Genomic DNA, 13684 nt, shown 5'->3' with positions numbered 1-13684 from the left:
GTCGAACTTTTGATTCTTGGACATGCCGGTTTCCTCACGATGTTTTCCTTCACCGTTTTAAGCAGCGGTGATGTTATCTACATTTGCAGATAAATTGAAAAATCAATTTATTTCCTGCACGCTCACCCGGTCTCGAACCCCGAATTATCGATTTTGAAGTACGAGGTTCTCACCACTGAGCCACCACTACTACAAATCTATTGTTCAGCTATTCTTTAATTGTCTATACAAATTTAAATTATCTTGCTATATAGATTACACAAGTACTTTCTAATTTCATTTGTTAATTTCATAATTCTCCTTATGTCACAGAATCAAGAGAAAGCACTACTTTCTCATATTACTTTGACGAGCTCCATTTTAAGAGCTTGTTGCAACAATCGTTTTTAAATCGACAATTACAAAGCCACTCACGACAATTGTTTGCGCTGTGAATGTGCAATATACACTGTATCTGTTTCCGACTATTTTAGTGCATTTGATTTCAAAGAGAACAGTTCAACGTCGGTATAGTTCGAATGTAACTACAACGAAAATAAACTAAATGTTTAATTGCAAACGAAATGTAAGCGCTCTGCTTTGATGTTTTTGAGACTCATAATGTTCAAAATATTCAACCAATTATACTAGCCGCTCGTCGTGGTTCAACGAGTTGGCCCGGGTTAAAAGCAAAATAATATATATCTTGTGATACTGCCACAATACTGGTGTTTTCTATTGCTGAAACAATTTTTTAAATCGGTTCATTAAAAATAAACCCTACAACGTCACAAACTTTACCCCTTCATAGTATTAGTGTTAATATATGCTACATTTTATATAATAACATAAGACTATCATGTATTACTGTTTCGTATTTCTTGAACATGCTGTAATTGTCATAGTGTAATATGAATCACACACGAAGAGAATAATTAGACTAACCACTAGGGCAAGGCAATTACAATAGCAAGGCAATACTCGCTCGCACCAACAAATCACATCCTTTACAAGATTGGCATTAAATGGGTTTTAATTAATGCAATGTTAACAATCCTTTTATGTTTCATTGCCAAAGTTATTAATAGAATATGTACATTGCAATTTTCGTTTAAATGAAGATATTTTTTGCTTCTTTGAGTGCATGTACGCGCTAATTTAAGAAACCGCTAGTTCGAAATTAAAAAAATATTTATGTGCATGTGTATATAGTTCATTTATGAAATACCACCTGTGTATATTAATGGCAGTCTTCTTAAACAAGTAGTAGAGTTTAAATATCTAGGGCATATTGTGACAGAAGATATGAATGATATACAAGATATTGAGAGGGAGCGTAGGTCATTGGCAGTCCGCTGCAATATGCTAGCACGGAAATTTGCTCGTTGTTCTCCAAAGGTTAAAATTACTTTATTTAAGGCGTACTGTCGGACATTTTATACTTGCAGCCTATGGCTATCTTTTACGCAGCGGGCTTACAATGTCCTACGTGTACAATATAATAATGGCTTCAGAGTACTGTTGGGGCTTCTGCGCTTTTGTAGCGCGTCTCAGATGTTTGCAAATTGCCAGACCGACGATTTTTACGCGATAATGAGGAAAAGGGCAGCATCTATGATAAAGAGAATGCGTGAGAGTTCCTATGATATTCTGAAGACATTAATTGAGAAAGTAGAGAGACGGTCCATTCCTTAAGCGGTGGGCAAATTTACATAGTACGCAATATAATTATGATAATGGATAATTTTTAATGGTTTTAATCTTGTTAATTTGTATAAAATTTAATTTTATAATACGTATTACTAACATCGTTTCTAAGATTAATGTATACTAACACAAATATGGATGAATATCTGAAAATAAAAATATTATTACATTATATTATTATTTATGAAATACCAAAAAAAAAATTTTAAACAAAAAACAGAACCGCCTTCAAATCGTCAGTCAGTACTAAATAATAATTTAAATGGGACCACATGGCCAGCTTTCGATTAAAAAAATAATTATGAAAATCGATTTCATGAACATCCTAGTAAATTGTAAATACAAGATAATACAGTTGAAATGAAAACCTCCTTTTTTAAATCAATTGAAGGAACAAAGAAAAAGATAAAAAAAAATGTTATGTAAAGCGAACAGCACACACAATGAATGTTGTGTGAAAACGCTGTTGTAGAACAGATTCAATGATTGTAATTGAATATGATATTCGTTAAGGAAGAAAATGAAATGACAGTGATATTTTTAAGTACACAATTTTAATTTTTAAAATTTCGAAACAGTGGCAATAAAATTTACAAAATTAATATTATTATTTAGTTCTTATCTGTCCATCAACAACAAAATTCAATATCCGGTCATCAAAAATAAAAGTTTGCAACACAGATTGACGTCAAACGAAATGTAAAATTTCGAAATTAATTTAATACGATACTTCCGATATGAATACGCCTTGGATTTCATTAAATTGATTAATAAATTTTACTGATAGGTTTAAATTCCGAGCTATTTTAGCAAGATTTTTTGCATTACTGTAATTTCATTTTCATTGTTGCATGATATAATGTTATCGAAGACACGTTTGGTAAGAGTGAAAAAGGAACAAAAAAATCATTATAAAATTGTGCAACAACGAGCACTAATTTCTCTTTGTCTGTCGGTACCGTTCCCTGAATTCGAGACACAGAAATAAAAGATTGGTAAAACAGACCGAAAACAAGAGGCGAAACGTTTTGTTGTCACTGGATATGGTAAGTGCGCTCTTAATAAATTAGTTTCAACGCAAAATAACAGATATGTTTTATAAATATTTTACATGAAAAAGGGGTTGGACGAAAAAAATAGAATGTCATCTTGCAGGTTATAATCGAGAACCACGTCAACAACACTCGTAAGTATCGACTACGATTAATTAATTATTGACGAAGCCAAACGGGATTCAGATTCTCGATGGAATAGAATAGGAAGGATAGAGAATATGTCTCCCTTAGACATTAAACGAGGCGCAAATTCATACATACTGTGTAGGTCTCAATATCGAATGATGCTTGACTTGATGCTTGATGCTTGACGCTTTGACGTATCAGTGTTTAAGAGTTATGTGGATTTGTAACGTCTTCTTTAAATCATTAAATAGAGAAAAGTGCACTTATCTTCGGTTTGGTTAATTATATTCTTAACTCAATAATGAATTACACACTTCGTATATTCATTCCAAGAAATGAGCCAATAATTTACATTTTCATTTACCGTTTGTAATCATATCAATTTGCAAACTCAGGTTACGAAAGGCAAATTTTGTATTCGATTTTAGCATTTAGTATTATAATTCAAAGAACAGACAAACGTAAACGACGAAAAAATAAAAGAAACATTTTTACATTTATTATATATTAGTAAGAAAAAGGATTGTCAAGAATTAAATAATTAGCTAATTACCCGACACAAAGGTGTTTTTCTAGGTTACCTTCTCGCTAGAAGTAATTTACTCGAGACGAGTCCGGACGGCGCAACTGCAACACGATCTAATTAATTTCTTGTTCAGGTCACACCGCTAACAAATGCCGCAATCTTCTTTGGACTGCGTTTTACATCAAGCAGAGAGGTTTAATTGTAATTAATATCATAATATATTCTTTTTTATCCATGTAATTATAAATATATTACAAGCATTGTGAAGTTAAACTGCTAAATTTTTATTTTAATTAATTTTGATTTCGATAATTGATATTGATTTCATTGGCTTTTTGTGTATAATGTTCACTTTTCTAACTACTTACTAACTTAATAAAGTTGCACAAAAATTCAACACATTCATACAGATAGATGCTTTATTACATCTACCGTCTTGTAGACTGCTTTTTTCATGTTGGTCTGTATCTTCACCCTCCTGATTAATTGTTTCGTAGAAATTTGTGAGCCATGTAAGGACTTATATATCTGCAATATTTTGTATATTTTGGGAAACCCGAATTATGTCAGACGAACGTCTAAACATTATACACAATAGGTGACATACTCTCAACAAATAATAAAGGAGCCATAAATATAGAATAGTCACAAACAAAATCGACATATTTTCAAAACATCTATAAAAACTTTTTTTATGTAGCTTGTAATTGGACATTAAGATTGATAGGTGAAATGTGTTTTCGACTGGAAGTTCAGAATTCCAAATATTGGTGTCGCGATCCAAGTTGTACCATAAAACCATAAAACTGTTTCGTTTAACATCTGTGGGATGTTATGATAAAACTTTTTTATTTTCTCATAACCCAGTAAGTGATCAAATGCACGGAATAGAAAAATTAAGAGGAAACTGCGTCCCAATGTAGTAGAACATAGATACAAAAATAGAATGAAAACAGGATTTTTATTATTAAAATTTAAGCGGAGTCCGGAGTCTTCTTATCTGATATTTATTATTTTGGTCAAACACAGAAATTAAACCCAAAATCTTACTACAATTCTCTAACCATTGCTTCAAACATTCTCAACATAAGAGAAAGTTCAAAAGAGGATATAATATATATATATATAATATATATATATATATAAAATGCAATATTATTTTACTCGTTACTTTTATTACATATAAATTTTATTGCGTTCCATACACAATCAACTAATACAAATCAAGAGGCAATAAAAGTACTAAAGGGTATATTATTTAAGTAAACCTGATATTGAACGGATTTTATTATATTATCCAAGTCTATCCATATTGAACATAACATTATCAATATCAGTAATGCACTCACGTAGAAAATCGAGAGTCGGTAAGCAATGAGCGAATAATATGTTTGTTTATGTAATTTACTAATAAAACGCTTGAAGTTTTGAACACAATAGAAAAGATTATTTGCGTTCCATATTGGATTTCATTGTCGTACAAAAACATAAAACATTTTTATTCGTTTGTAAAATAATAATCTATTTGTGTTTTTTTATTTACAAGAAATATCTTCTGAGGTTGAAATTACTTTTTATTTCTAAAATCACACGTTACATATTGTGAGTGCAATTTCTATTTGACACATATACTACTACATGTACTACATGGAAAAGTAACTAAAATGTGTAAACGTGTGTGTTTGATAAAACGAAAAACAGGTCACAAGATTGTCAGTGAAATAAAAGCTGCACATACAACCTTTGAACGTTTGGATCTCAATGTACGTGAAACAAACGCAAACGATTCTACGTGTAAGAACTTTCGTAAGCCAAAATCGACATTTACAAAACCTTCGTATGCTTGGATTTTCTCGTCGGTCAACACTGACCTTTCAGAGTAATTCGCCACATATTCGGACTCGGGCAATAATTTCTCTTCTCACCCTCTGTATATGCTACTTTTACACTTACAATATTGAATTCCGCTTATTCAGCGTACGTGGGATAGGCTTTGGGAAATGGCAAAAATAATTCGCCTTTATCTGAATAATATTAAATTTCAAATTTATATATGTCGTGTATAAATTATGGCTTGTCCCACAAAATTTTGTCTAAATAATTACTATACCTATAAATAAATATATGAAAATAAAGTCGAATGTGTGAAGGGATTGTTTAACTCCAAAATATCGTACAGATTTTATTTTTTAGAAATAGAACAGTGGAACAGCGTAACGAAAAATACATAAACATAAATACGAAAACTGAAAAGCGTCCGCTTTTAAATAAATAGAGCTTCATGAATTAAAATAATGCTACGTTTATTTAAAATGATAGTTCTAAAACTTGGTGTTCTAAACGTGGTGTTAAAAATGTGAGATGTGGGAGAAAGCGAAAGGCGTAAGGACGTCTGTATATCTTTCGCCTCTACAAATTGATTGCCTCTTTAAATAGAAAGGAATAAAGAAAGGATTGACGACCGCAAATAAGGAAAGGACTGAGAAAGCTTATGAATATGACGCAGGCCTGCCACTCAACTTACGAGATATTCGCATGCTACTATTCCACGCCGATTTCCTGTAGGGGTATGGTACTATCCCCGTAGATAGCTGGTACTGCTGGCCCAATTCGTGCTGAAGCTCAATTCTCACACACAGTCTACTCCTATAAGTTAGGCGGTACAACACCACAATGGTGTTGTACTGCACGAAGTAAGTTAGTGCCCGAAACAGTACCTTAAAACCTAAAAGTTACGCGGTACAAATGAAACGATTATAATAATTCGAATGTTACGTATGATTTATGTATACGACTACTAGCAAAAATACATAAATAAGCAACCGTGCTGTTTATGACATCATTTTAATATATTTGTGAGTGCACAAAACAGATGGTTTTCCATAACTTTCAATGAGTGATTTATTACGGATAAACGGACGTAGTGACATAAATTATTACGTATAATATTTACTGGTTATAGGCCAAACAACGTTATTATTGCCAAAAAATATCTACCTACTCAGCAATATTATTTGCTTATTTAGATTTTTATTTTGCAATTTCCTTTTGAACGTTATTTTTTACTTACTAATTTAAACCCGAGTTAGCGGAAAAATTGGGCCCAAACCGATTTAATCGTTATCATTAAGCGAAATCTAACAAAACGTTACAATCACTCATAAAACAAAGCAATCCCAATAATAAATTACTCTCGATACTTCAACGATCGCTCTAATGTTTTTTCTACACAATGATGAAATTTTATATTCACTGAAAACAAATTTTTTCAGCAATATTTCTTTGTAACCCGTTATTATACAAAAAGTAATGGAAAATATTAACCAATAAAGCATAACATTGTAACAGAACTAATAATGACAAGCTAATAAAGCTAATTGTGTAAAATAATTGTATATTTATACATAGAAAACCTGACAGGAAGTAAAGATCGTCGTATTTGTCATTGGCAATTTAATTCACGGACGATGGCTCGTTTTATAAGATTACACGGGGCTTCATTAAATAAGAAAAACGTTTAAGTGTTGTTTTATTAACACCTGGAGCTTACAGCTGGAAGGGAAAATTTAAATTGCTCGTAGAAAAAACACTGGCAGTACTTACAAGATTTCGATATTAGGAAATAATTTATATATTCATAGGTACATTTTCTTACGCCTGAAAAAAAAGTTTCAAAATAGATTATATGTACGGTTACAAATTACCACGATCTAATAAAAATATACCCATCCTATTCCTATATTTTAAATATAGTGTTGGTCTTATATCGTTCACCCTTTCTTCATTCTTCATAAGTTTAATATTTTAAGTTTATCTATTCTAATAAACTTTACACATAAGGCAAAATTGTTTTTATTTGTTTACGAGTAATAATCGAATTGCTTTTAGATTATACAACTGAAATTATCATAAATTGATTTTGAAGTCTGAATGAAACTGTAATTTATGAAATGTATGAATAATAATTTTCAACAATGGACTGTTTTGTATTCATAGACTTTACAATTCGAAGTTTATTCATATTAACTAATTTAAAAATTCATTCTACCTAGAAATTTATCAAAAATAAATATCTAATTTCGATTCTTTATTATTTATATTCTATATTACTAGTATTATAGTAGTTTGCTAGTTATAGTAGTGCTAAAAGTGAAATGTTAGATATTCATAACATCGTCCTCTGAAAAGAAACTTATGTCGGGAGAACGTAACTTTTATAATATAATGTTGTGTCACTTGTTCTGGAACTTACCAAACTTCAAAATTCTGTAACTGAAAGTTCGATGCGAACTAAGGAAATTTCTATTATCATTCAAAAAGGATGAAGTCGCAATTTGCTTATCAATGAGAGATGAGGACGATTCCTGAAATTAATATCTTTATTGTTTATAGAGAGATTTGAATGAAATGTAGACCATTTAATTATAAAAATATTCGACTACAAACAATATAACCTCTAGAGAAATAAATTGTATTAGAAACATAAAAATATTTTATTCGATTCGAGATCCAAGAAACGAAACCATTTTATTATTTTAGGTCCGTTAAGTAACTAACCGTTTAAAATACATTCTCATAGATTTTCGCATCCACATTATAATTTTAATTTTTTATTCCGATAAAATACATAAACAAAATATACAAAAATCTATATATCTATAAACTACAGACGTAGCCTTACATTTAACATCTGTGGAGGATCGTAACGCAATTTTTCTAACTTCATTTTCCAGCAATCACGTACCGGCAGTACCATAAAATTGCAATATTCCTGAAACACCGAGTTCTAAAAATCGTAGAGACATTTGTAAAAAAATGTTATAGATCGTCTTTAAACTTCGATGTGTTAATATAACACAAAAAATAAAGACAACTTGGTACCATACCTGAAATTATAAACAAAACTAGCTGCACCCCGCGGTTTCACCCGCGTAAGTCCGTATCCCGTAGGAATATCGGGATAAAAAATAGATGTTGGCCGATTCTCAGACCTACCCAATATGCTTACCAAATTTCAGAGTATGGCAACGAAAACTGTGACACGAGAATTTTATATATATAGACTAGCTGCACCCGGCAAACGCTGTTCTGCCTTACTCTTATCATTTAGGGGTATGAAAAATAGATGTTGGCCGATTCTCATAGATACCGGATAAGCACAAAAAAATTCATCAAAATCGGTCAAGCCGTTTCGGAGGAGTATGGCAACGAAAACTGTGACACGAGAATTTTATATATTAGATATGTACTACGGCACGAAACTCTAGGGTGTATTGAAATGGCATCAATATTTTATTAACGTGCGACATAAAACTCTGATAAACTACGGAACGTTTTTGATATTCTCGAATATTACCTTTTTGATATATGATGTATATGAAAACGGAACTGCATCCAGTTACTGCAATTGACCATAAAATAGAATTAAATAGTTACCGCCTCATGAAGAATGGCACATGCTACGTGAACTTTTACGTGTGAGTACTTCACATTGCAATTATGGCTGTTTGTAATCCGATAAAGCGAAACTCAATTATAACATAATTAGGTATTTCGAATTACCCTGAGTATTATGGCATTCTGTACAATGATAAATTAGATCATGGCAATTCGTACCAATTTAATATATTATCTAGTGTTAGGAAAGGATTTTAGGGGACATAAAAATTGTCATGAAGGTGCCATAAATCCATTAATCTTAATTTAAAATGGAAATGCAAAGAATTTCGTTTAAACCTCGTGAAGTGTTTGGATTTTCTTCTGGTAAGAAAATAGTAAATATATAGTTTGCTATTTTACACGTATTTATATTGAATAAAATTGAATTACTATTACTTTCAATTGAAAGCAATCTATTAAAAGTCATAGCTAATAAATAATATCTAAAAGCGAATTCAGAGTCTGTTTCTATAACAATGCTTCCACACCATCGAAAAAAACAGTTGTCTTACAAATAATGTGATTTGTTTCTCAAGTACTTCGGAACTGAAAAAAGGTCTAAATAAAATCGAATCCGTCTCGATACTTTATACAGATAAGGTAAGAAAAATAGGTGCGGTGTATCGAAGGAGATCGATTGAAGTATCAAATCTGAATAACAAACGAAAGCATTCGAATATTGAAAAACAGACACTTATTTCTTTGATAAAAGAATACATTTGAGGAGTAAGGGAAATTTAATTTAAATCTTATTGCATAAGTCTGTATATATAAAGCACCTAAGTGTGAAATGGTGTATTGTCCGTACAAACATCTACATAATCAATGATTAATTATTATTTATTATTATTATTTTATTGTCGATAGATACCTTCTGATTTTATTGACGACGTACAAATTTCATTACGGTACATTAACTACTCTATTCTTACGGATCAACAGAGTAGATTGTTCCAATCCTAATAATGTATATTCTCATACTAACCTCCTTATTTTTGTTTGGGCAAAACAGGCCATTTGTAGGCAGTAGTTATTTTTAAGCCGAAATTCCCGAGTCTCTATTAGTCATATAAACTTTATAAATGGTGACTCATAACTCTTTTAGAAATATTTCTCCTCGATTTATGTCATTACCTTCAGGTACCATTTTCCAAATGGTTATTTTATGATAACGATACTGAATATACAGTCGACCAAAACCGTTATATAAATATTTGAACGGATTTTTGTTTGGTCTGTTTTGGACAGTGATAAATCGTCTGCCAATATAAAGGGTTGTATCGCACCAATATTTAAAAACTTCTTACTTCGCTCCACACCGATGGCGATGCTATCTCAACCAGTTTAAGAAAACACTTTCCAAACAAAATATATTGTTAGAGACATAAACTATCCTTCCAGTAAACAGATGACTTTTCGAATAACTTTTCGGCTTATGATTTATATAAGTTACGTGCGCGTTCAGGGTAACGTTATTAAACTTAAGGGCAATTATTATCGCTAGCAAAATCTTTGCGTACTTTCAGAATGTAAGTATATACATTTTACTTATATAATTTATTTTGTTACCAAGAGTTGTAACTCGAAATATTATTATTTATCCATTCACCGTTTGGTCTCTTCTAGAAGTCTCATAAAGTTTTCGGAGAACTGTTCGATTTATCAATGATAATGTATAATGATTTGATTTTTTTATTTGGTAAACGTCGTGTCATGTATCGGTAGCTGTCAAAGCGAATCCACCTCACATGCTATAAATAAAGAAAAACAATCAACTAAAATCGTCTCGGAAGCAGTGTGAACATACAGAATGGGTAATAACAAGCAATGAACGTCGAATACTGTTAAGCACAATCCCAGTGCGCTCTTGTTACTCTTAGATTAGTAGTGAGAATAAAGGGTTACACGACACTAGTTCCAGTGTACTTGTGCGAAACCAGCGCCTGAAACGGGATGGTTTGACATTGTCTTGCTCTCGGTGTTGTATTGCTTCTCGGAAACAATAAACAGATTTAGTATCTGGCGAACGGAGACAATGGCATTCATAGTTAAGTTTTGGGGTAATTTTAGTTCGAAATAATGAATTATTTATAAGAGAGATAATAGCGCGTTAAGAAAATTATAGAGCTGTAACGTTTATAGTTCGGGGACAGTGGTGAAAGGACGTAATGCGTCCGGTTGGAATCTGATTTATTGACCGCATTAAATCACTACCGCCTCGTCTGTTTTTAATGTTCTTACTATAGACAACTACTAAGACTTAATACTGATAAAGTTTTAAGACTTATTTAAATGATTATTAATTACTCGAACAGCGCCTTAAAGGATTCGCTAAGTGATATCTAATATATTCAGAGTAGCATTATAAATGTTTCGAATAACAATGAGTATCTATATGTGACATAAAGTTTGAAGGGTTACAAAAAATATGTGAACTGAATGTTATAATCTCAATCAATTTTTTTTTGTAACCTCATAATTTTTGCTGGATGAACCAATTTTGATGATTGTTTTTTTATGTAAAAGCTATATAACAATAATTCTGTGGGTTTTCAACCGATTATCGTGATTCTTTTTGTGTTTGATAGGAATCTGTTATCATTTGGTACCGTTATAGGGACTGGAGTGTCACTTCCCTCGGTACGTCCCTGACCTTTTGTACATAAGATTTATTAACTATAGAAACATAAAGGATCCAAAATTGTATATGTATTTGAATTAATTTAACGTACCTATGTGCGAAAAAAAACAAAAATATGATTCAAAGATATTATATAAAATCTAACATAATTATATACATTTAATTGTTATAATGACAATTGTTATTTTTATTGTTATTGTTATAATGAAAATGATATATAGACATTAATTCATCTAAACTATATGTCAAGTAACCATAAAATAACATAAATCACAACGAAATAGAAAAAGTTGCCCCAAACAAGATAAAAGTTATGAGTTTGTTGATTCCTTCTACAATAATTGGCATGAACAAGTTTTATAACATTCAGCAAACATGACAACTCATACATGAAGGAAGTAATGTGCAAAATATATTTTTAAAACATCGACTAACGTTACAAAGAAATAGATTTATCTCCTTTCTGTTTACTAGTAACAGTAAATTTTCTTAAACGTTATGTAAAGACCAAACATTTATATGATGGCACAATTTACAATGCGATTGTACCACAATAACTCTAAAAAAGTTTAACTAAACTGAAAAATTACAATGCTTAATTAAACCCTCTTACTACGACCACATTCGTATCACTATATATAACATTCGTATCACTATATAAAACTCTTTAGCAGGTACAATTTTCACAATTACTCAAAAACTGTGCCTTGCAAACGCTTCAAACATAATGTTAGTTTGAAAGACAAAGTCAATCCCGCTAATAGGACGTACAATAGCCGCCGCATTCCGCAGTATACCGACCGAAGTTGAAAAGCAAATAAGGTATAGTGTAGCCCGAAATTTCAGTATCTAGTCTAATTGGATGTGGGGCGTGTTTGCGTGCACACCAATGAGTTGACTCGGATGTCGCACACCACGCTATGTTTAATAGATTTTATTTAATGTTTGTTTGTCAACACAAATGTATTCATTAGTGCATTGCCGCCAACATTCGTTTTCCAATGAACATAAAATGTTTGTTAGTAGTTGTTGACTTTACGTTGATAATTAACTTTAATTCAGCACAATTTCAATTATAGATAAGAATAGAATAGCTTTTTTATTATGCAATGAAATATAGCACACTTAATTATGCTTGAAATATAGGATTTTGATGAAATATCAAAACAAATATAATTAAATATTTAATTCAATTTACATGAAATTTCACATAACATTTCATTTCCATTTTTTTTTCATTCAAAGTGGAATTGAATAAAATATAGTTCTTGTAAAGTGTTATGGCTGCCTATTTTAAATGTTATTATCTAATAATCAATTTCATATTGTGCTGTTGGACTGAAGAATGGACATTAAATGTTTATTCTACTAATCAATATTTATTTTCAATACTGTTTTTAAGTGTATGTAATTAAAAATACCCCATACATCAGTCTATTATTTATAAAATCATATCCTTCCTACTAATATTATAAATGCGAAAGTTTGTAAGGATGTATGTGTGTTTGTTGCTCTTTCATGCAAAAACTACTGAACCGATTGCATTAAAATTTGGTACATAGAAAGCTGGACAACTTTACAATAATATATAGGCAACTTTCTTTCCCGATATTCCTATAGGATACGGACTTACGCGGGTGAAACCGCGGGGCGTAGCTAGTATCATATTTAGACAACTGCTCACTATCAATAGTATTTTCAGAATCCGTAAATATAATCATAATACTTTGTAAAAATCTGTACGCGATAGAGCTTATTACTCGCTATCTGTTTTTTTAATCCCATGATACGAAAAATTAGATCATTTTTCCCACCCAACACACGCCGCCTATCTTGAATAAGACATAACGACCAGAGTTCGGATATTTATGACTAACGAGCCTATTCACGTGCGAAATGCCTCTAAATGGAGATTTATGAAACAGAAAACGTCGGGTAACGTATGTATGGACGCGTATAACATAATTTGTAGACGACGGTGCAGGAGCGATCCGCTGCGCAATCTTCAAAATGGCCACCGATTTGGGAATACTAGTACTATATCACTGAATAAATAGCCCGTGGAGACTCGTACTTTTCTTAGAACATCACAGCTGCGACTACGAAGACATCGGGACAACTAAGGGATTGCTCTGCTAAAATCACGTTTTAAGTCTATATTTCACTACAGAAAAAAGCCTCACAGAATTAATCATACTCCCAATTTTTTTT

Source organism: Zerene cesonia, chromosome 4 (genome assembly GCF_012273895.1).
Source record: "Zerene cesonia ecotype Mississippi chromosome 4, Zerene_cesonia_1.1, whole genome shotgun sequence".
NCBI lineage: Eukaryota > Metazoa > Arthropoda > Insecta > Lepidoptera > Pieridae > Zerene > Zerene cesonia.
Note: the sequence above shows the minus strand (reverse complement) of the source record.